The sequence below is a fragment of the Trachypithecus francoisi genome, unplaced genomic scaffold (genome assembly GCF_009764315.1).
Source record: "Trachypithecus francoisi isolate TF-2019V2 unplaced genomic scaffold, Tfra_2.0 Lachesis_group16, whole genome shotgun sequence".
NCBI lineage: Eukaryota > Metazoa > Chordata > Mammalia > Primates > Cercopithecidae > Trachypithecus > Trachypithecus francoisi.
The window spans coordinates 16062481-16086551 of NW_022681461.1; positions in this window are offsets into that span (position 1 = coordinate 16062481).

The following is a 24071-nucleotide window of genomic DNA, read 5'->3' on the forward strand; positions in this document are numbered from 1 at the left end:
AGGTAAAATTACTTCATCAAGATTTGTTCTTTTGTTATGATACTGTTGTGATTCAAGGTCACAAATTAAAACTCTGCTTTTTTCTGGTGATTCACTGGAAGGCAAAATATTCCTTTTTCTAGGAAGGCCCAATCTTTTCTTTCTTCTCTCTTTCTCTTTCCCTTTCTCTTTTTCTTTCTTTCGTTCTCTCTCTCTCTTTTTTTATTTAAAGATTTGGGTTCACACTCTGTTACCCAGGTTGGAGTGCATGATCACATCTCACTGCAGCCTTGAGCTCCTGGGCTTAAGCAATCCTCCCACTTCAGCCTCCTGAATAGCCGGGCTAATTTTTTTTTTTTTTTATTTTCATTTTTTGTAGAGGCAGAGTCTCACTTTGTTGCCCAGGCTGGTCTCGACCTCCTGGCCTCAAGTGATCCTCCTGCCTTGGTCTCCCAAAGTGCTAGGATTAAAGGCATGACCAACTACATGCCGGCCCCAATAGTTCCAAATCTGTATTCTCTCTCTTCACAAGCTTCACTTGGGTTTTGTGTTATGATCTATGATACATAGAAAGCTGCAGAGTTCATTAACCTGTAAAAGGTGGAAAGCCAGCTGGTTTTGTCTTCATTAGTACTTACTTGGTCTATTATACTAATTTAGTTAAGCCAACCATACCCAGCACTTCTCCCCATTCTTCTCATTAAGGACCTCCCTGTAGCTCTAGCCATTATTATCTATCATTAGTCTTTGGTCTTTATCTTTGTGGACATGCTTTTACTAATTTGATTAGATGAAATCTGTAACCCTGGGCTTTTAATAAGTTACCATCCATGTTTCCTCCTGAAAAAGCTACACGGCTCATTTTTTATATACTATTATTTTCTATTATTTTATAAAATAATAGCTGATAATTTTAAGGCAGTGTTCCTGGCTGTTTAAAAATAGCACCTAAGGAATTTTTAATGTTCTTGTTTTCTTATGATCCAGCGAGTTGTTGGCAGTTTGTCTTAATATTTTCCATTTGTTACCAAGACCTTGTTCTTTATATATCCAAAAACATTACTTTGTTTGCTTTTTGCCAAAAAAAAAAAAATGTTTATGTACTGAGTTAAATATTTTCACTTCTCATTAAGTGAATGGCAAACCCCCAATTATTGAAGCTGATGTTGCTATCATTCCTTCCTAGTATAACAAAATAGGTTTCTATCTGACGGACTCAGATGACTTGTTAATGGAGTGTTTATCTTTTCTGTTCTTTCTCCCTCCCCACCTTACTTACCTATTTTTTCTAATACCAACAATGAAGTAGCTTAAAGACCATAAGAGTTTGTCTCCCTCCCACCTGCAACCCAGGGACCCAGGCCACAATGCAGCTGTGCACCTGTAAGGCCTCTCTAGTTGCCACCACTTCCAGCCAGCGGCTGGGAAAGGGCCGAAGTCCAGGGAAAGGGATGTGCTTTTAAGCAGGTGACTAGAACTTGTTCCATCACTTTTATTTGCCAGTCCATCGGCAGGGAGTTTGTCACATGGTGGCCACAAGGGAGACTGGAAATGCGATGTCTTGCTTTGCAGCCATATGCCTGTGGAAAAGGGGGATGCTTGTGTGTGGGTTAAAGAGATACTCCTGTTTGCTGTTAGTGGATTTTCTCCCTTCTTTTTCCCTCATACTTTATAGTTCCCAAACTTCTGACATTCTTTCTGTAATGGGATTTTTCTGAAACTTTATCAACTCATAGATCATCTTGAATCTGACAAAACCACTTCTATTTGACGTTGGAAAAGACTCTGACTGTGTTGGTGGCAAGAGTCCTGGAGATGACTAGTGCAAGCCCAGCTGCAGAAGGGTTAGAGTCTTAGGCAAATTGCCCAGACAATTGAGTGTTTCCCACTTGGAAAATGGGAACAGTAAAACTTGTGTCTACCTTTCAGGGTCTGGAGGATGGCAGGAGGGATGAGAACAGGGTTGTGAGTGGCGACTGTCTCACAAATGCGAGTACAAGTGGGAGAGCAATTTCTTCCCACGCTGTGACCGTAGGAGTCACCACTCCTGTCCCTCAGGAGATTGTAATCATGTGATTGTTGAGACCCAGTAAGCCAAATATTTATATACCTTTTGCCCTGAATATGGGTTACAAAGTAAGTTTCAACAAATTCAGATTCTTCGGTCACCATGTGCCAAGAGCTATGTGGCGGTTTCGCATAGAAAAATGTCAGAAGGTGGTTATCATTATCCTCATATAACCAAGGGTCAGGGAAGCTGTGTCCCCGTGGCCTCATAGGGCAGACCAAATGCAGGTTCTGCCATGAGCCTTGTCTGTGTTCTTTCACATTTCATAGAGTGGGCTGTTATTTTTTTGTTTTTTTTGAGACGGAGTCTTGCTCTGTCGCCCAGGCTGGAGTGCAGTGGCGCGATCTTGGCTCACTGCTGCCTCCCGGGTTCACTCCATTCTCCTGCCTCAGCCTCCTGAGTAGCTGGGACTACAGGTGCCCACTGCCACGCCTGGCTAATTTTTTTGTATTTTTTAGTAGAGACGGGGTTTCACGGTGTCAGCCAGGATGGTCTCTATCTCTTGACCTCGTGATCTGCCCGCCTCGGCCTCCCAAAGTGCTGGGATTACAGGTATGAGCCGCCGCGCCCGTCTGAGTGGGCTGTGACTTTTGTTTTCCCCCCAGCTCTCCAAATTCCCTCCTCATTTCATTTTAAATATTTATAATCTGCACGGTTCCCTTAAGTAGCACTCCTATGTAATATTAGGTGTATAGATATGTTTGTGTTCACTAATTTATAACCTAATTTGTGCAAATATTTGTTTTCCTCGTTCTTTACCAACAAATCATATGTATTTAATCTTGGTTTTTAAAATCACTCAGAGTCTTCACTCATACCTCACATGTACGTTTCTACCATGTAACTCTTCTATGGAATTGGCTTGAAAAATCAAAATCCTAGTGAGATTGGTTTTGTAATACTTTCTTCATAGCTAGATGTTTCTAGCACCTATTTTATAATAAGGACAAAATATTACATCAATATAATTACCACTTATTAAGTTTCTGTTATTTGTGAGGTGGTAGGGTAGGAGTTTGACATAAATTCTAATTTTTGTGGTGGCTGATGGATGGGATTTTGATGAACCAACTCTTTTAAGATATGACTGCTAAATAGCAGCTGCCCCAAAGCTGAGAACATTCACATGGGGAGTTTTATTTTTATTGTATTTTTTTGTAGAGGTGGGGTTTCACCATGTTGGCCAGGCTGGTCTTGAACTCCTGACCAAGGTAATCTGCCTCCCTTGGCCTCCCAAAGTGCTGGGATTTCAGGAGTGAGCCACCATGCCCAGCCCATATGGGGATTTTTTTGATTACACTTTTGCTAATAGTTTTGACTTTCCCCAGATTTTCCAACAGATCAGAGAAAGGTATCAGATTCTTAATTTCAGCATGTTGTTTAATTCCATCAAGAGACTGCTGCCTCTGTCCCCATGGCGAGGCAGTTGAGTGGTGACATTTCATACTCTGCTCGGGTGTGTGGATTGTTTACTTCTCAAGGATGTCTGCTCTTCACGTGGCAGTGACATCATCAAATCACCACAATTTCAGGCGTCCTTGCAAAAGATGAAGCTCATACAAGGGTCTTTATCTAACCTGGGGAGTTTACTATCCAGATACCCAAAACTTATTTGCCTGCATATTTTAAATTAGCACTTAATAAACAGTTAAATATTTTGTTCTTAATCAGGTTCACGTTTCTGGAGAAGTTGTCAAACTTTTGTCTGCATCAGCATCACTAGTTAAAATTCAGATTTGTGGACCCTGGTCTCAGAGTTTCTGATTCAGTAGGCCATGTTGGGACCCGAGAATGTGCATTTCTAAAGCGAGTTCCTAGGTGGTCCTGAGACTGCTGGACTGGGGACCACACTTTGAGAACTACTGATCCGGCATAATCTTTTCAACAGAGCCATCGATTTAATAAACTGTGAGAGTATATTAATAATTTCCTGAAGACTGGAACCCTCTCAGTATTTGAGAGTTTGAGGCTGAAGATTAAAAGGAAGATGGCAATGAAGTGTAAGGCTTACTGTTTTGAAGTTGCTTGACATCTGTTCTTTGTCTCTTTGCCCAAAACTAACTTTTGAAGCAGAGTACTGTAGTAACCCTACAATAACTGAGTTCTTAAAAATGTTGCTTCTTGCTTAGGCATAAATCAGTGTGAGTCTGCAAAGGTTTGGAAAACATATCACAAGGACCTAATGTGGAGGCCACAAGAATGTACATGGTGTTTAACTGGAGTGGTGATGCAGAGTTAGAAATCATTCCTTGAAAACTGGAATACATAACTGTGTAAAACAGGAAGCTGCTGACATTACAGAGTGCTGTCCTTCAAAGTATATTAGATTCAGTCAATCAGCCATTTGACTTCAGCAGGGTGGTCACTGGGCTGGTGACCAAGATGGAGTTACTCCAAAGAGGGAAGCTGGGGAAGAATCTGTTGATGGTGGTAGAGGGCGTGTGGTGAGGCATGGCCCTAAGGAAACCAACAGGAATGATGGGCAGGCAGCTCTCAGCAGTCTTGGATGTGAATTACACTTTGGCATTGTTGACCCTTGGTTAGAACACCCAGTGGTGCTATTCCAACAAGTAGAAGCACTATTGTATGCCAGGCAATGTGCCAAGGGCTTCCAGATGTTATTGCATGTAATTACTGAATGTGCTCATATACATAATAAAAAACAGTCCGCTTTGTTTTTATTGATACTTTTAAGAAAATCAAAAAGTTCACACACCTGATTATCAATCTGGAAAAGAAGAAAATTAAAACCCACTGTAATTGTTTCACCTAGAAACTGTTCTGTTCTTTTTTTTTTTTTTTTTTTTTTTTTTTTTTTTTGAGAGAGTCTCTCTCTGTCGCCCAGGCTGGGGTGCAGTGGTGCGATCTTGGCTCACTGCAAGCTCCGCCTCCTGGGTTCACGCCGTTCTCCTGCCTCAGCCTTCCGAGTCGCTGGGACTACAGGCGCCCGCCACCACGCCCGGCTAATTTTTTTTTTTTTTTTTTTTGTATTTTTAGTAGACACGGGGTTTCACCGCGTTAGCCAGGATGTTCTCGGTCTCCTGACCTCGTGATCCGCCTGCCTCGGCCTCCCAAAGTGTGGGGATTACAGACGCGAGCCACCGAGCCGGCGGTTTTTTTTTTTTTTGTTTTTTAAAGTGACAAAGTCTCAGTCTGTCGCCCAGGCTGGACTGCAGTGGCACGATCTAGGCTCACTGCAATCTCCGCCTCCCAGGTTCAAGTGATTCTCGTGCCTCAGCCTTTCCGGGAGCTGGGATTACAGGAGTGTGCCACCACACCCAGCTAATTTTTGTATTTTTAGTAGAGACAGGGTTTTGCTATATTGGCTGGGCTGATCTCAAACTCCTGACCTCAAGTGATCCACCCACCTTGGCCTCCCAAAGCACTGGGATTACAGGTGTGAGCCACCATGCCCGGCTGGAAGTACTCTTTTTTATGCCAATCATGCCAAATATAATACAGATGATTAATAATGTGTTTGCTACTTACCAAAGAAGAGGTAAGCACTTTGTGTTAACTCACTGAACCTTCACAAAAGCCCAGTGAGGTCGTTGCTGGGTTCGTGCTTATTTAACAGATGAGGAAACCAAGGCACAGAGATTAACTTGCTTGAGATCACACAGCAGATTGTGGCATCACATTTTAACTCAGATGTTCAGACTCCAAAGTTTAAATTCTGTTCTACTTTCTTGTCCATGAGGTTTTATAACCTGCTTCTCACTTTTTTTTTATTACTTAAAATTTACAGTGTTGGGTATATTATAATTTGCCCATTTCTCATTTGTTAGGTATGTAGGCTATTTTAAACATTAAGATATTATAATCCTTATAAAGAAAATGTTCGTATATAATTTTCTTTCCTGATTTCTGCTCCTTTCCTTGGGATTAATCCTAAGAAGTTGAATTACCACATCAAAAGATAAGATATTTCAGATCTTTGTTATTGTAAACTGCCAAATTGCTTTCCAGAAATATTGGGCTTATGTATACTGTCTCTAGCAAAGCATGGCAATGGCTGCTTTTCTCAGGTCAACCTCATTAATGTTCTTACTCTAAGAAAGTATTTCCTAACGATAGGCAATAAATATAGCATGTTCCCATCTAGTTTTGTTCTAGCTTCCATTCGTTATTTTCTAAAGGATCCTGAAGTCAGTTCATAGGCTGTCTAACACCATCCTTCAGAACAGTGGATGTCTGTCCTATTCACAATTCCTAGAAAAGCTTTCATAGACTCTTGATAGCTTCTTTTAGACAATGTGAATGTCTAATTTTCTTGATCGGTTTCTATCATATATACTTGTGTGTTCTATTTTCAATATTAAGAATCTATAGTTTTCCAGGATCATGATAATTATTTTTCATTGTTACCATTTGCTTGCTGCAAAGGGGTAATTTAGAAACCCCCATGATGATAAACCTTAGCAAGTTAAGAGCGGGGATCTATAACCTACTCCTGTATTAGTATTATTTAAAAAGATCTTCTGTAGTTGTATGAGTAATATGCCATGGGCACTGTGGTGTGTTAAGAAGGACACTGCATTTGTAATCAACTCCAGACCAGGCACAGATGGCAGGTGTGATACGTATTTACCTTTTTTATATATCCTTGAGCAACTTCCTCAGCCCTTCTCAGGATCTTCAGCTGCAAGATTGGAATAAAAGTGTATACCTCACAGAGCTGTTAACAGAATTAAACAAGGTACTGCATTTTGAGAATTTAACATGGGGGCTAGTCATGCATTTCCTTGAGAAGTTGCCACGTTGGGCCCAGTTTGGCCACTGGACCTTCCCAGCTGGTCGTTACTTGGGACTGCCTTGAGTGGTGAATAAATGGGTAGACTTTAACAAAAGCTTGTACAAAGTATAACTAGCACAGTCAGCAACTCTTGTTTAGTTTGTTTAAGGTGGTGGCTGGGAAGTCAGGCCTCAACACCCAGGACTTTCTGAACTGGTGTCTTTTCCTAGAAAAAAACAAATTCAAATGTTACCTTCGGAAAAGGTGATGTTTGAAGAAACTTGTAATGCTTTCCATCATGCCTGGATTGTAGGGCTACAGCTGACTTGTGTGAGTCCTGATATGATCAACTTATGTTTGCCCAATCTGTGGATAGCTTCTCTCAACTCTATAAAAATATGCTGATGGTGTCATTAAATGGGTTACCTAGTAAGTTACTAGGTTTTGAGGGTATCCCTCATTATCCTAGAACAGTGATTGTTCAGACCATTTTCCATAGAAAGAAAATGCATGTTTCAATACCCCTTAACGTGTAAGTAGCATTTATCTCTTGCAATTTAAAGGCTAGACTTACTTATATTAATTTCTGTCAAAATGAGTGAGCTCTATTAAGGCTTGCACAGTTTCCATCTGTTGTATGTTCCTGTTAATTGTTAGGTTTTAGCAATTTCTTTATGTAAGTGGTCATTTCCTTTGCTGTGCATAGGATACGCTACTATTTGTCCTGTTTTCCTTATGCTAAGTCTAGTTAGAGAAGTAACCAGTGTAATGACCCACCTTACATGCCACGAACGGATGAAGTAAGCAACAGCCAACGTGCAAATCCACTTGCAAAAGTGAGGCAGGAAGGGCCCAAACATTGAGTTTACTGCCTTATTTTATATATTGTTGGAGGAAAAGGCTACAAAGCATTAAAAAACAAAACTGCCAGGCAAAAATATCTCTATTTTTGGTGCATTTCCCTTACATTTATTTGTATATGCATGCAGACATATGTAAACACACCACCATTTTGTGTTCTGCTCTCACTAGCTATCACAAATTTTTTCCCCTTTATTTCTGCATAGTCTTTTGGCTCACGCCTGTAATCTCAGCACTTTGACAGGCCAAGGTGGGCGGATTGCTTGAACTCAGGAGTTTGAGACCAGCCTGGGCACCATGGTGAAACCCCATCTCTACAAAAATTAGCCGGACGTGGTAGTGGGTACCTGTAGTCCCAGCTCTTAAGGAGGCTGAGGTGGGAGGATGGCTTGTGCCTGGGAGGTGGAAGTTGCAGTGAGCCAAGATTGCACCACTATACTTCAGCCTGGGTGACAGTGAGATCCTGTTTCAAAACAAAAACAAAACTCTTCCATCCTAGTATTTCTATTTTTGGTGTATTTCCCTTACATCTGTTTCTTCATACATGCATACATATGTAAGCACAACACTCATTCCATTTGGTATCACAAAATTTCCCCCTTTATTTCTGCATAGTCTTCTGTACTTTTTATTGACCCCATCAAATAATGCAATGCCATTTATTAGACTACTGCCATTTTGCATGGTTTTGTTTTGTTTTTCCTTGAGATGGTCTCACTCTGTTACCCAGGCTGGAGTGCAGTGGCACAATCTCAGCTCATTGCAGCCTCACCTTTCTGGGCTCAAGTGATCCTCCCATCTCAGCCTTCTGGCTGGCTAATTTTTTTGTATTTTTAGTAGAGACAGGGTTTTACCATGTTGGCCAAGCTGGTCTTGAACTCTTGGGCTCAAGACATCCGCCCATCTTGGCCTCCCAAAGTGCTGGGATTACAGGCGCAAGCCACTGTGCTTGGCCTTGCATGGTTATTTTAACTCGAATAACTAATACTGTATTAAAGTCTCCATATATAGGACTTTCTTTTTATTCTCGTGAACCATTACCTTGCATTAATCACAAGAATGGGCTTGCTACATCATAGAGTGTGACTATATCATAAGCCTATTTTCCATTTCTGTTGTTAGCTTAGGTAGAAGTAAAATTTGTTACCTCTGCCCGACACAGGCATCTCAATCAAGAGTTTTCTATTTATCAAGCATTTTTGGTATAGCCTTTCCTAAGAATGTTTTATACAGCAAAATGAAAGAAAAGGAACAAACTGTTTCCCTTTTCATTAGAGAAACCATCAACACCCAAGCACGGCCTATGCCAAAGCCTGTGCCCTTCTAGATTTCTTCTGATGTTGTGTGAAGTGACCCATGTCCTGCATAAAAGACAGTCGAGAAAGACAAAGCTCTTGTTCTTTGCGTGAGTGATTCATTGGTTGATTGCCTGGAGTTTTCCACTTGGGAGCAAATTCCTCCTGTGGTTTCCAGGCTTTAAGAGACATTAGTTTGCTTTTCAATTTACATGGCCATTCTACTGAATCCACTGCACAGCTCTCTGCCATTGCAATAGCCCTGATACATAACTTCACATTTGGAATGTAGAGTGCAACCATTCTTAATAGTTTACTTTAATGGCCACACTTTTCTTTCCCTTATGGTTTCTTGTATAGTATTATTTTTTTAAGCAGACAGCCATTGTAGTGCCACCACATTCTGCATTTAGCATACCCTCTGCAGTGAAAATCCTTGAAAAACAACTGTAGTTCCTTGGAAAGCAAATCCCTCAGTGTGAAGAACATTGATTGGTGGGGAAAGAAAATGACCTAATGAGCCCTTGTCTGGAATTTTCCTTCCTTTTCTTCTATCTAAGAAAAGTGAGCATGATGTCTTAGACAGCGCACGATCAGGTGGTCCAAGCCACAGAGAGAGGAGCTGTGAGGACCAGCTGGCGTAGATAGTTATCCGCATGATGGCAGTTTTTAAGGTCTGAGCCAGGCCTCGTTACCTGTGTATTTGTTTTACTTGAAAGACTAGTTTTTGAAATAAAGGAAACCTTGTTGTATTTCTTTTAACCTTCTTAGAAAGTTTCAGGTCATTTCCAATTCCTTTTCTTCTTGACCCCCTCTTCTGCTGATTGAGAGAGTTGCAGCCTGGGCTGATTGTCCTCTTCAATGCTGTCGTCTGAGACCAGCGAAGTAAGAGTTCTTGCTCTCAGCTCTTGGGAGGGCAGCATCCCTGATGCCGTTGTCAGGGAAGCCGGTTTCAGATGGGTGCAAAGAAGGTAAGGATTCAAACATCTTACTTGAAATAATGAAATAAAAACGCAACCCATAACTCTCCCCTCCCCCTCACCTATCTAATGTCAATTTCCATGGAAACAAGATAAGAAAGGCCGCTGACAGCCAGCAGCTGATGGCAAACTCCCGCGTCTCTCTAGGTGGCAGGCATCCTTTTGATATCCACAAATGCCAATTTGTACAATCCCATGACATATCACTGGGCTGGAAAGACTCCTTTATTTGAAGAGTGAATAAAATAGAATACACCTAGCCAAGATGTCTGTCCTTCTAGCATTTTATCAAACAAATTATAATTCAGGAATATGGCCCAGGCGCTTTTTATTGCTTTTTGTGCTATCCACTTTGTCCGTGTGCAAAACTCCTCATCTACCATGTTTATCTTTCTCATTTCTGGACCTGTACTTAGCAGCATGGTAACCATCTACTCAGAGATTTGGAAGATGCAGACCTCCTGTACCTTCAGTTTACAGAACATAAATATTAGTGTTGTCTTTTTTTCTCAAAATCTCCGTTAGTGCCTAAAAACTTGGTCATCTTGTCTGCTAATTTATATCCATTTCATTTTATTTTGTTATTTTATTTTACTTTAGACAGGGTCTCACTCTGTCACTCAGGCTGGAGTACAGTGATGCAGTCACAGCTCACTGCAGCCTCGAGCTCCTGGGCTCAAGCAATCATTCCATCTTGGCCTCTCGAGTAGCTGAGAATACAGGCACACACCACCACGCCCGGATGCTCTCTACTATGGCCTCCTCTACTGACATTAGACTTAAATCATTTAAAGTAAATCTATTAGAAGTTTTCTGCTTTAAGTTTTAAACCTCGATGGATGATTTGCACTTAGTAAATATCAATTGCTACCTACTAATGGTGGTACAGAATATATAAATTATACTTTTTTAGCACAGACCTGCCTGTGTGGTCAGAGAAATCTAAGGCTACACACAGGTATGAGGAGCTCAGCACCATGGCCGTACTGTCCTTGCCAGGCACATTCCTCTTACCATCAGCAGCTGAAGGAAGCATTCCTGGTAGCCACAACTGAACACATTTCTGAGAGTGAGGTGCTTGGTTGAATGGCTCACATAAGAAAATTAGTGAAGGGGCCGGGCGCGGTGGCTCACGTCTGTAATCCGAGCACTTTGGGAGGCTGAGGCAGGTGGATCACCTGAGGTCGGGAGTTCGAGACCAGCCTGACCAACATGGAGAAACCCCGTCTCTACTAAAAATACAAAATTAGCTGGGCGTGGTGATGCATGTCTGTAATCCCACCTACTCAGGAGGCTGAGGAAGGAGAATCGCTCGAACCCAGGAGGCAGAGGTTGCAGTGAGCTGGGATTGTGCCAATGCACTCCACCCTGGGCAACAAGAGCAAAACTCCATTTCAAAAAAAAAAGGAAAAGTACTGAATGGATTTTGTTGCTGATCTTTCTCTCCACTCCTGGGAGCAGGAAAACATTAAGATAAATCACCAGTGAGCTAATATCATCACAAGCTAAAAAAAATATTAAACCGATCACTTTCCCTTTTCCTTTCCCCTCTGCTTCTGTCTTTACCCAAATTGACTGGGAACGGGGTTAGGATTGACTGAAGTCCATGATGCATGTGTGATTTCTTTAAGTTTGGTAGGGAGATACACAAATGTGTGGAAATAGACCTTTGATTTGATTTGAACAGAAATTTTGTTGTGTTGTGGTAAATATGATTCTTTATATTGGCAACTGACAGCTATTCAAAAGCAGGTTATTAGGTGGCTTGCCTTATGTAATTGTGAGAACTTTGGGGATAGCTTCTTGACATAGTCAGAAAAATATCAGTGACTATCCTGCCAGAATGGGAAATTTTTCTCCCAGCCTTTCCATAGGCTGTTTTCACAAGATTCAATTGTCATTATTGTTTACATTGAGAATTCTGGTTTATGGCTATTTCTACTTTAAGAATTACAATTCTGTAATTTGCTAGTAATTGAAATCTTTTTTTTTTTATTATACTTTAAGTTCTAGGGTACATGTGCATGACGTTTATATCATGTATAACTCCCCAATGTAATCCCTCCCTCCTCCCCCCTCCCCATGATAGGCCCCAGTGTGTGATGTTCCCCTTCCCGAGTCCAAGTGATCTCATTGTTCAGTTCCCACCTATGAGTGAGAACATGCGGTGTTGGTTTTCTCTTCTTGTGATAGTTTGCTAACAATGATGGATTCCAGCTGCATCCATGTCCCTACAAAGGACGCAAACTCATCCTTTTTTATGGCTGCACAGCATTCCATGGTGTATATGTGCCACATTTTCTTAATCCAGTCTGTCACAGATGGACATCTGGGTTGATTCCAAGTCCCCGCTATTGTGAATAGTGCCGCAATAAACATACGTGTGCATGTGTCTTTGTAGTAGAGTAATTTATAATCCTTTGGGTATATACCCAGTAGTGGGATGGCTGGGTCATATGGTACATCTAGTTCTAGATCCTTGAGGAATCGCCATACTGTTTTCCATAATGGTTGAACTAGTTTACAATCCCACCAACAGTGTAAAAGTGTTCCTATTTCTCCACATCCTCTCCAACACCTGTTGTTTCCTGACTTCTTAATGATTGCCATTGTAACTGGTGTGAGATGGTATCTCATTGTGGTTTTGATTTGCATTTCTCTGATGGCGAGTGATGATGAGCATTTTTTCATGTGTCTGTTGGCTGTATGGATGTCTTCTTTTGAGAAATGTCTGTTCATATCCTTTCCCCACTTTTTGATGGGGTTGTTTGTTTTTTTCTTGTATATTTGTTTGAGTTCTTTGTAGATTCTGGATATTAGCCCTTTGTCAGATGAGTAGGTTGCAAAAATTTTCTCCCATTCTGTAGGTTGCCTGTTCACTCTGATGGTAGTTTCTTTTGCTGTGCAAAAGCTCTTTAGTTTAATTAGATCCCATGTGTCAATTTTTGCTTTTGCTGCCGTTGCTTTTGGTGTTTTAGACATGAAGTCCTTGCCCATGCCTATGTCCTGAATGGTACTACCTAGATTTTCCTCTAGGGTTTTTATGGTATTAGGTCTAACATTTAAGTCTCTGATCCATCTTGAATTAATTTTCGTATAAGGGGTAAGGAAAGGATCCAGTTTCAGCTTTCTACTTATGGCTAGCCAATTTTCCCAGCACCATTTATTAAATAGGGAATCCTTTCCCCATTTCTTGTTTCTCTCAGGTTTGTCAAAGATCAGATGGCTGTAGATGTGTGGTATTATTTCTGAGGACTCTGTTCTGTTCCATTGGTCTATATCTCTGTTGTGGTACCAGTACCATGCTGTTTTGGTTACTGTAGCCTTGTAGTATAGTTTGAAGTCAGGTAGCGTGACGCCTCCAGCTTTGTCCTTTTGACTTAGGATTGTCTTGGCAATGCGGGCTCTTTTTTTTTTTTTTTTTTTTTTTGAGACAGGGTCTTGCTGTGTTGCCCAGGCTGGAGTGCAGTGGTGCAATTACAGCTCACTCTGGTCTTGAACTCAAGCGATCCTCCTGCCTCAGCAATTGAAATCTTTAAAGTCATTTGGACCAGCTCTTCAATGATTCTAGAATGTGAGGAAAATCAGAAGAAATAAATGCTGATCTCTGTACATAAAACTACAGTTGATAAAAACATTGGAGCAAATCCTAAAGTCAGTACTGAATTATACTTTATTTTATTGAACTTTAAATAGAAAACAACCACAGTGACATGTAATCATCTGGAAGAGAGGCTGCCTGGTGCACTTTTTATTGAATTATAATGTTATTTTAATCACCAGTAGAATCTCAGAGCAAATGCGTATCCTCACTGCACTCCATAACAAGGAAAGCAAGGGAAACTGCCTTTTTTCTAGCCTAAGTACAAAATCTTTTCTCCTTCCAGGATTCAGTGGAAGCATTTGCTCTACCTGAAAGCACAAGGCTTGACTTTTAAAAATGCAACCTTTGAAATGTTAGAGGTGTATATAAAGATATGGACAGGCCCCAAATAACAAATTTGCTGAGCTGGACAAAATAGGCAACAATGTGCTTTTATTAATAAAATAGGTGAAAGGTAAAAGGTAAAAGGATATTTCAATTATATAAAAAGCAGTTACATCATTGAACATTTAGTATGTACAAATAACTCTGGTAGGCACTATTTCAGAATAGTAATTACTATGATTAACATTTTTCCAGCACTTACTATATGTCAGGTACTTTACTAAGTATTGTACTTGAGATATTTTCAAAAATCAGAAGAAATGGTTTCTGCCCTGAAGGAGCTAAATCAAGAGCCAGGATTAGAGTGAGGTGAGGAAGGCATTGGCCTTAGGCTCAAAATTTAAAGTGGTGCCAAAAAATGCAGTGATAAGTATATTTTACTGCAATATTAAAAATAATGAAAATTAGTTCAAAATATGTATGAGGATGTGGAGCAATGAGAACTCTCATTTTTTGCTGGCGAGAATGCAAAATACAGCCACTTTGGAAGACAGTTTGTTGGTTTCTTACAACTAAACAAACTCTTACCAGAGGATCCAGCAATCTCGCTCCTTGGTGTTTACCCAAATGAACTGAAAACTTATGTTCACACCAAAACCTACACATGGATGTTTATAGCAGATTTACTATAATTGCCCAAACTTGGAAACTACCAAGATATCCTACAGTAAGTGAGTAGATGTGATGGTTTATTTTGTGTGTCAACTTGACTGGGCCATAGGGTGTCCAGATATTTGATTAAGCATTATTCTGGCTGTGTCTGTGAATGCTTCTGGATGTGAAGGACATTTTATTTGGTAGACTGAGCAAAGTAGATTGTTCTCCCTAGTGTGGGTGGACTTCATCCAAACTGTTGATGGCCCGAATAGAACAAAAAGGCCAGGAGAGAATTTGCTTTGTCTATCATTGAGTTGAAACATGAGTCTCTTCTGCCTTTGGACTTGGTCTCAGACTGGAACTTAACACCATGGGCTCTCTGGATTCTCAGGCTTCTGAACTTGGACTGGATCTCTACCATCAGACCTCCTGGGTTTCAGTTTGCCAACGTCAGACCTTCAGATTTCTCAGCTTCTATAACTGCATGAGCCAATTCCTTATCATCAGTCCATTTCCCCATACCCTCTGTACCTACCTATATACATATGTATGTACATACACACACATAGCTTGTACTAAAAAGAAACAAGCTATCAAGTCACAAAAAGACATGGAGGAAATTTATATCTTACTAGCCTGAGAAGCCAATCTGAAAAGGATACATGTTGCATGATTCCAGCTATAGACATACTGGAAAAGGAAAAACTACAGAGACAGTAAAAAGGTCCGTGGTTGCCAGGGCTTAGGGGAGAGGGAGGAACCAATAGGCAAAGCACAGAGGATTTTTAGGGCAGTGAAATATTCTGTGTGATACCATAATGGTGTATATGTGTCATTATACAATTATCCAAACCCATAGAATGCACACCAGCATCAGTGAACCCTAATGGAAATGATGGACTTTGAATGGTGATGACATGACAATGTAGGTTCACTGATTGTAATAAACGCACCACTCTGGTGTGGGATGTTGATAGTGAGGAAGCCTGTGCATGTGTAGAGATGGGGCATGCACGGGAACTCGCTGTATGTTCCACTCAATACTGCTGTGAATCCAAAAACTCTTATTAAAAAATCTTGTATCTTAGATTGTGTTTCATGGATGAACACAGTAAAAAACATGTAGAATAAAGACTGTGCAACTCTGAACTTGCACACAGCCTCACTTGCCTAATGTGAATCTTGGCTCCGTTGGAGGCTGTCTTTACTTAAAACTTTCATACTGTGTTCATCATGGATTTTTTTTTTTTTTGCATTTATTTTGATTTTTAAAATATTGCATTAAAATAGTACTTATTTTGATTACAGGGTTTTCTGGTGTTTCCTTAAATTTTGTGCACATGGCAAATGCCTTATTCTCTTCATCCTAGTCCTGGTCCTGAGTATGGTAGATGTCACATACACGATTATAAAATAAGGTAATAAATTATGCATTGCATGAAGGTAACTTTTATAGTCTCCAAAGATGTGTGAAACATGATCCCTGGAGGCATAGGAAGAAAAAACAGTATATATATAATTAATATATAATATATATAATATATGTATTATAAAATATAAATATATAGTTATATAAAATCTATAATAAATAATAAAATAAGGCTTACTACTGTTTAATAGCGGGTTTGATAATATATCTCCTACCTGATCCATATGTCAGCGGGACACATGTCACATTCAGTTCACAAGGTATCTCAAGGGATGGCAGGGACAGTGAAGAGGGGTTGACAGTGTTCTATTAGCAAATTATGATGTGTTGCAGATTTCATGTTCAGGTAAAGCAGATTTCTGTATTAGCTTCCCCAATTTTTAGCAACGGTTACCAATTGTATAGGTGGCTTAGAAACCTTCCAGCGATGGAGCTGGAGGTTGAATAATACTAATCATGCAAACATAAGGCAATCAAAAATGCCTATGCTGACACTTTTCCCATTTGGAATACTTGAAACTCTTCATCAGCCAAATTATGAGGTTCAAAAAAAGTGAGGTTTTCATTAGGCCTGACAAGTTTTTCCTAAAGAAAAATTCAAAATTACCAAGAAGACGGTTTGTAAAAAAAAAGGGCTTACATCTATTCTGACAAAGGATGTACTTCAATCTAATTTGTTGGATTCTTTAGTTGAATGGTCAGCGGTGGGTAGGAATTCTTTGCCTCCTCTGCCACCATCTCACTACCAGATGAGGGAATTGACCAATGTAATAATGGCTTTCATGGGTCATTCTTTCCTGTGGCCATGCCTCTTTGCAATGTGATGTTGCTGCTAGTCCTATCAAGTGACAGAGTCTATTTCTCTGCCCCCCTTGAATCTTGGCTGGCCTGTAACCCACTTTGACCAATGGCATATGTCAGAAGTGATATTGAGCTAGTCCTCTAGAGGCTATTTAGCTTCCACGCTCACGCCCTTGGAAGACTGAGATCATCACGCTGTAACAAAGCTTAGCATTGTCTCCTGGGGAAGCATTAACAGAGGTGCCCCCATCAACAGCTGGCCCCAACAGCCAGACATGGGATTCAGGACAGTCCCAGCACTTCGGGAGGCCAAGGCAGGTGAATCACAAGGTCAGGAGTTCGAGACCAGCTTGGCCAACATGGTGAAACCCCATCTCTACTAAAATTACAAAAATTCGCTGGGTGTGATGGTGGGTGCCTATAATCCCAGCTACTCGGGAGGCTGAGGCAGGAGAATCATTTGAACCTGGGAGGCAGAGGCTGCAGTGAGCTGAGATCATGCCATTGCACTCCAACCTGCACAGGGCGAGGCTCCATCCCTGAAAAAAAAAAAAAAAAAAAAAAGACCCAGATTGCCATCCAACAGAATCATGAAACATACTAAATTATCGCTTCAAGCCATTGGGTTTGGGGGTGGTCAATAGCAGCAGATAAGTGAAACAGGTTAAAAATGGAAGCCGGTCTCAGAATTCTTTCACATGTAGAGACTTGTAAGAAAACAGGTTCAAAAGCATCATGCAACCTTTTCTCTAGGCTTGGTGCAGCCCCTGTTCTCTGTCTTCTTGGGCGTTCAGAACAGCCCCCTGTGGGGAAGGAATAGCAAGTCTTCCAGCTGGATCAGGCAGCAGAGTCCTCTGTGAATGGGGCCATTCAGGACCACATGGAGTTCTGTAACTGGGGTACTGCTTTGAAGGTGTTGGACTGCAGGGCGGTGATGCATGCATAATCATTTTAGCCAACTATACACCTTGAAAACATTTTCGCAATGAAAAGCCTAAATCTAACATCCATATGCTAATTTAGGAGCCTTCTGGTGCTGATTTAGAGGATGCTGTTTGGAGCATTTGCAGAATCGGGAGAATGGACTCTTGTCTAGGATTCCTCAGTTCCTAATTATCTGCCCCTAGAGTGGGGATTCCTGAGTAAGGCTTGTGCTAACTCACAGCAACCGAGGAGATTGACATCAACTAGCACATACATGTGGATCACTGATTTTATTTGTTTCCTCCCTTTCTCCCGGCAGCAGCCTCAAAGGTAAGTGTAACATGGTCCTACACAAGGCTGGTGAATGGAAAGAGGATAGGAAGTCTCCAAGAGAGACAAGCAGAGTTGGTGATAGAGGATGGGAGGGTGCTGGGGTCCCACGATGGAGGAACCAGGCGAAAGCAAGAAAGCCTTGTGTCACTTGTGACTTCCACCCAGAGTTTTAAAATCAGATTTCCCAGTTTTCTGCAGTTCATGGCCCTTACAAGAAAGGAAAATATTCATAAAATACAACAAGGAAGACAGAGGCTGCCAGTACTATGGATCACTGAGGGGATCTTGTGGTTTCCCCAGGGTGCCTCAAGGCAACAATGGGATGTTTTGTATATTTGTTTAAAAAAAAAAAAAAAAGCCCTTCTTTGTAACTTATATATTTAATTAAAGTAAATGAAAGTTGACAGTTTCAATAAAATGTAGGAAAAATTCAATACCCCTTGAGATCACTGGGAACACCCTAGGCAGAGCACAGCCAGGGGTGAGTCTCTGCACCCAATCATATTTAACCACAAAAAAACTCAGTAGGAATAAGCAGAAGAGTGAAAGGAAGCAGACAAGTCTAAATCAATGGCAATTTAAAATTGTATATTTTAGAAACAGAAGATTGCTTTACTACTTCCATAAACTTTACAAGTTAGACACTAAGGTATAAGTAGCAATTTCATAGGTTAAATGAGAAGAGTTAACAAAACAACTACAATTCCCAAGTAAACAGAAGGCTCCCAAATTGCCACGTCTGCCATCTCGAGCTAGTTGGGTCAAAGTACAATTTAGTCACATGGGTAATGATGTGAACCGCATGTATTGAGTGACTGCTGTGTTCCAGAGACTTCCTCATCCTACCTCATTCTCTTCAGCATATTTCAACCCATGTAGCTGTCCCATCTCCCACCTTAAAACCAAAAACCAAAACCTAAAACCCAAAGCCCCAAACCAAAACCAAATCAAAACAAAGTTTTCTTAACTCCATGTCCCCCTCCCCTCCCCCATCCCCAGGTACTGCCTCATTTGTTTTCTCATGACATCAGTTCTTTTCAGAATTATTCCACACTGCTTGCCTCCACGTCTTCGTCTCCCAGCTTCAATTCAACACACTCATCAGGCTTTTAATCCCAAGCACGCCATGGAAACTGCTCTTGACAAGGTCTGCAAAGCACTCCTTGCCAAATCCGTTGGCCAATTCTTTATGTTCTTCTTGTTCAACCTCTCAGCAGCATTTAGAACAGTGGATGACTCTGTCCTTCTAAAAACGCTCTCTTTTCTTGGCTTTGGAGACACCAAAGCCTTCCAGCTCCCTTCCCGCCTCCCTGGATTCTGGCTTCTCCTCACTGGCACTCTCCTGTTTCTTTACTACTCTCCAGCTGCACTTGCCTGCTTTCTGTTTCTGAAGCATGCCAAGCTTGTGCCTCCTGCCCAGTGCCTTTGCACAAGCTGTTCCCTCTGTCTGGTTGCCACGTGGAGATTCTTTCGCATCGTTCAGCTCAAATATCACGACCTCATAGAGTCCCTGGCCTCATTATCTGAAGTCACACCCCCACCCCACCCCGTTGCCTGCTTGCTTTATTTTTTTCATACATGTATTTCTGTCTTAAATCCCTATTTGTGGACTTGCTTACTGTTTGTTGTCTTTCTCAGGAATGCAAACCCCTTGAAAGCAAAAGCAATGTCTGTGGCTACCTGAAGATATCCACTACAGCAGCCAGCCTCCAAACTGACCTCCAGTTATCCTCGCTGCCTGCTATTCACGCTCTCGTGCAGTCCCTTCCTACCTTGCACTGGGGCTAACCTGTGTGAGCAACAGAATACTAAACCAAGTGACAGTCTCAGACTTTCTGCCTTGGCCTCTTGGATTGCTTCCTTTTGGGGAAGCCAGTTGCCATTTTGTAAGGTCACTCAAGCAGCCATCAGTGGAGAGGAACTCAAGCCTTTGCTTGACTTTAGCCTGCCAATATCTGGCTGCAACCTCATCAAGACCCCAAGCCAAGCCAGAACTGCCAACCACATGTGTCCTGAATTCCTCATCCACAGAAACCGTGAGAGATAATACATGAGTATTGTCGCTTTAAGCCATTAAGTTTTTTGGTGGTTTGTTATGGAGCATTAGATATTCACAGATATGCTTATATTCAGTTGAAAAGGATGCTCAGACTAGAAAATGAATTTCTGCATGTCACTTCATATTTGACTTCAACATGAATCCACATAATACCCGTCAGCCTATCAAGAAGCATTTGTTGAACACATGCCATGTGGCAAACACTGTGCTAAGCTGGAAATACAGATCTACACAAGGTATGGCCCCTGCTCTCAAGCAGCTCAACATCATTTCTAAGACAAGACAATAGCTATTTGGGAGATAAATATGACCGTGTGAAAAGTTAACAACATAAAATAGAAATTTACAGGATGATGATTTCAGAGGAAGGCAAGAGACCTCAGGGTTTGGTTAGCATAAAACATTTTTATTGTAGAGATGGACATGGACCTACACGAAAACGTAAATCTAGAATATTTGCAGTTCTCAAACTTTAGAATGCATCGGAACACCTGGAAAGCTTAAAACTCAGATTTCTGGACCCTATTCCAAGTTTCTGATTCAGTTAGACTGGGGTGGAGGTCCAAGAATGTGCATTTGCAACAAGCTCCCAGATGATACTGATGATGCTGGTGCAAGGGTTACCCTTTGAGAAACCACAGTCCTCTAGATGCCTGCCAGTCAGTGTGGTTCACACACCAGCAGCAGAAATGTCTCCTGGAACCTTGTTAGAAATGTTGACTCTCAGGCCCCACCTCATGCCTACTAAATCAGATTCTGCAAGTTAACAAGGTCCCCAGGTGACTCACGTACCCAGGGAAGCTTGAGAAATCCTGCTGCAGAGGGTAGATGGGTTACGCTCCCTTTAGCAAGCTGGGCAAGAGCTGGATTTGCTGGACACAACTGAGGTCAGGTATGACTTGTGTGTATGTGAGAATGTTTCTCGATGGTCACCCTATTTGGGTTTCATTGATTTTCTCAGGCAGACCTTTTTTTTGTTTTGTTTTAGAACTCATTGATTTTTGCGGCAGACCGAGTCCTCCTCATCAGTTCTCTGCAGGTAATTTCAATTCATTTTGATTCACTTCCTCACTGGGTTGGCATTTCTCCACCGGCACTTGGCAGTACGACTAATTGTGCTTGCCTGTGAGTGACTGGATATGACACAACTGTGGAAAACTGCAAAAGGTCAAGGGGCTACTGCCTTGTGCACAAGCAGAGAGGCCTGCATGCCTTTTGGAAAGCCAGGAAATTTGAACCCGGACCAGGCGCAGGAGTCCAGTGATGTTCATGCATTTCACTAAGTAAGAAGCAGGTGACAAAATGAACATGGCTGTGGAAATGCTTTGAACACAACTGAAAAATTCTATGCTTGCTCAAGGCAAATGGGCTGTTTTCCACTGGTGATTATGAGCTAGATATGGTGACATCAACTGCTCTAATGTTCAGCCCAAGGAATTTTATCTTATGCCTTTTGTGTTCACATGAAGGCCAAGCCACTCCCAGGGACAGAGGAGGCCATTGTGTCTGCTCTGTCATGTCAGGACACAGGGGAAAGCTCCATTCCTCACATTTTTAGATAGGGACAAAAATTTCCTCGCTTTCTTCTCTATTTTTGTGGGTTTTCAAAACTTAGCCCGTCAATTGAAATCACATGTTAGCCATGCTCTTCTGGGGGTAACAAGCTGTTAATTTTCCCCCTTTCATTCAACTGCCATTCAGCAAACATTCTCTATCTTTGGACAGACAAAGATGATTAAGACAATGCCTTTCTTCAAGGGGGAGGAAACACGCTTACTTTCAAAAGCTGCAAATGAGTGTGCTATGTATTGTACAAATACTGCTAAATTTATACAGTCATTCAGTTCTCTTAGGCAGAGGTTCCCGAACTTTCTCTGTTCACGGTACCCAGTGATGTTTTCTTTCTTTTTTTTTTTTTTTTTTTGAGGTGGAGTCTCGCTGTCTCCCAGGCTGGAGTCCGGTGACTGGATCTCGGCTCACTGCAAGCTCCGCCTCCCGGGTTTACGCCATTCTCCTGCCTCAGCCTCCCGAGTAGCTGGGACTACAGGTGTCCGCCACCACACCCGGCTAGTTTTTTGTATTTTTTTAGTAGAGACGGGGTTTCACCGTGTTAGCCAGGATGGTCTCGATCTCCTGACCTCGTGATCCGCCCGTCTCGGCCTCCCAAACTGCTGGGATTACAGGCTCGAGCCACCGCCCAGTGATGTTTTCACGGCACTCCAAGCCTAAAGAAAATATCTACAGTTCTGCTTTTTTTTTTTTTTTTTTTTTTTTTGAGACAGAGAGACAGAGTCTCGCTCTGTCACCCAGGCTGGAGTGCAGTGGTGTGATCTCAGCTCACTGCAACCTCTGCCTCTTGGGTTCAAGCGATTCTCCTGCCTCAGCCTCCTAATTGGGACTACAGGTGCACAGCACCACATCCAGCTACGTTTTGTATTTTTGATAGAGATGGGGTTTCACCATGTTGGCCAGGCTGGTATCGAACTCCTGGAGTCAGTGATTCTTCTCTCTCGACCTCCCAAAGTGCTAGGATTACAGGTGTGAGCCACCATGCCTGGCCCAGTTCTGCTTATTAAGTAGTTAGGTTAAAACAACTTAATAATACCTGTGCCGTATATATTACTTAGTAAACATTTAAATAAATACACATAAATTGGAAGAAAAAAATTTTTTTAGATGACCATACTTACTAATGAGATTGTGTACACTAGTTGAGAACTTTACAGCTTCTCAAATTATGGAAGCACCACCATCCCTCACTTTCTGTTTCTTATTGAATTTTGTGATCTCATGTTAAAGTTGAACTAGTTGAGGCTAGCCGTTTGTACAGTTTGTACAGTGTCTGGCAGTTGTTAAGTACCTCTGTGTTTCTCTTGAGAATTTAAAATATCTCATGGTATCTGTATGAGTTTGCTGGGGAGCCACAGGGAACCAGGAGGTCTTATGTAAGTACTGAAAAAACATGCAACTCAAAAAATCCTGGAGCCGTGTATTAGTCCGTTTTCTCGCTGCTGATAAAGACATACCTGAGACTGGGCAATTTACAAAAGAAAGAGGTGTAGCTGGACTCACAGTTCCACGTGGCTGGGGAAGCCTTACAATCATGGCAGAATGCGAGGAGGAGCAAGGCCCCTCTTACATGGATGGCAGCAGGCAAAGAGGGAACGAGGAAGATGCAAAAGTGGAAACCCCTGATAAAACCAACAGATCTCGTAAGACCTACTCACTTCCATGAGAACAGCATGTGGGAAACTGCCCCCTGTGATTCAATTACCTCCCACCGGGTCCCTCCCACAACATGTGGGAATTATGGGAGTATAATTCAAGATGAGATTTAGGTGGGGACACACAGCCAAACCACATCAAGCGTATATTGCTCAGTCTCCTCAGGGACTCAAATTTATTAAAGAGCATTCCAATGAACAAATGTTAAAAATGAGGTCCATTTTTCTCTGATGTTATTTAGATTCATTATCCCATTATCTAATTCATTTTTTAACCCCTTTTAAGGTCTCTGATATTGTAAAGAGTTTTGTTGGTTTAAAATTATTTTTGTCATCAATTTTTTAATTATAATATACATACAGTAAAAGCAAGTGTGCTTTGAGCGAGTGCCTTCTTGCTGGGTTTTTACATAGGTATGCACTATTGATGTGTGGGCTGGATAATTCTTTGTTGTGGCGGACTGTCCTGTGCAATACAGGATGTTTAGCAGCCTCCCTGGCCTCCACCCTCTGGGTACCAGCAGCATGCCCACCCAGTTGTGACAACCAAAAATATCTTCAGACATTGCCAAATGTCTGCAGGGGTAAAATCACCCCCAGTTGAGAAGCCCTGGTCTATACCATGTAACCACTACCCTCAGGTTGCCAGATTTAGCAAATAAAAATACAAGATGGCCAGTTATATTTGATGTCAGATAAACAACCAATAATTGTTTGTATCAGTGTGTTCCAAATATTTAACTGGGCATCCTGTATTTTATCTGGCACACCTACACCTCCCAGATCAAGATAGAGAAC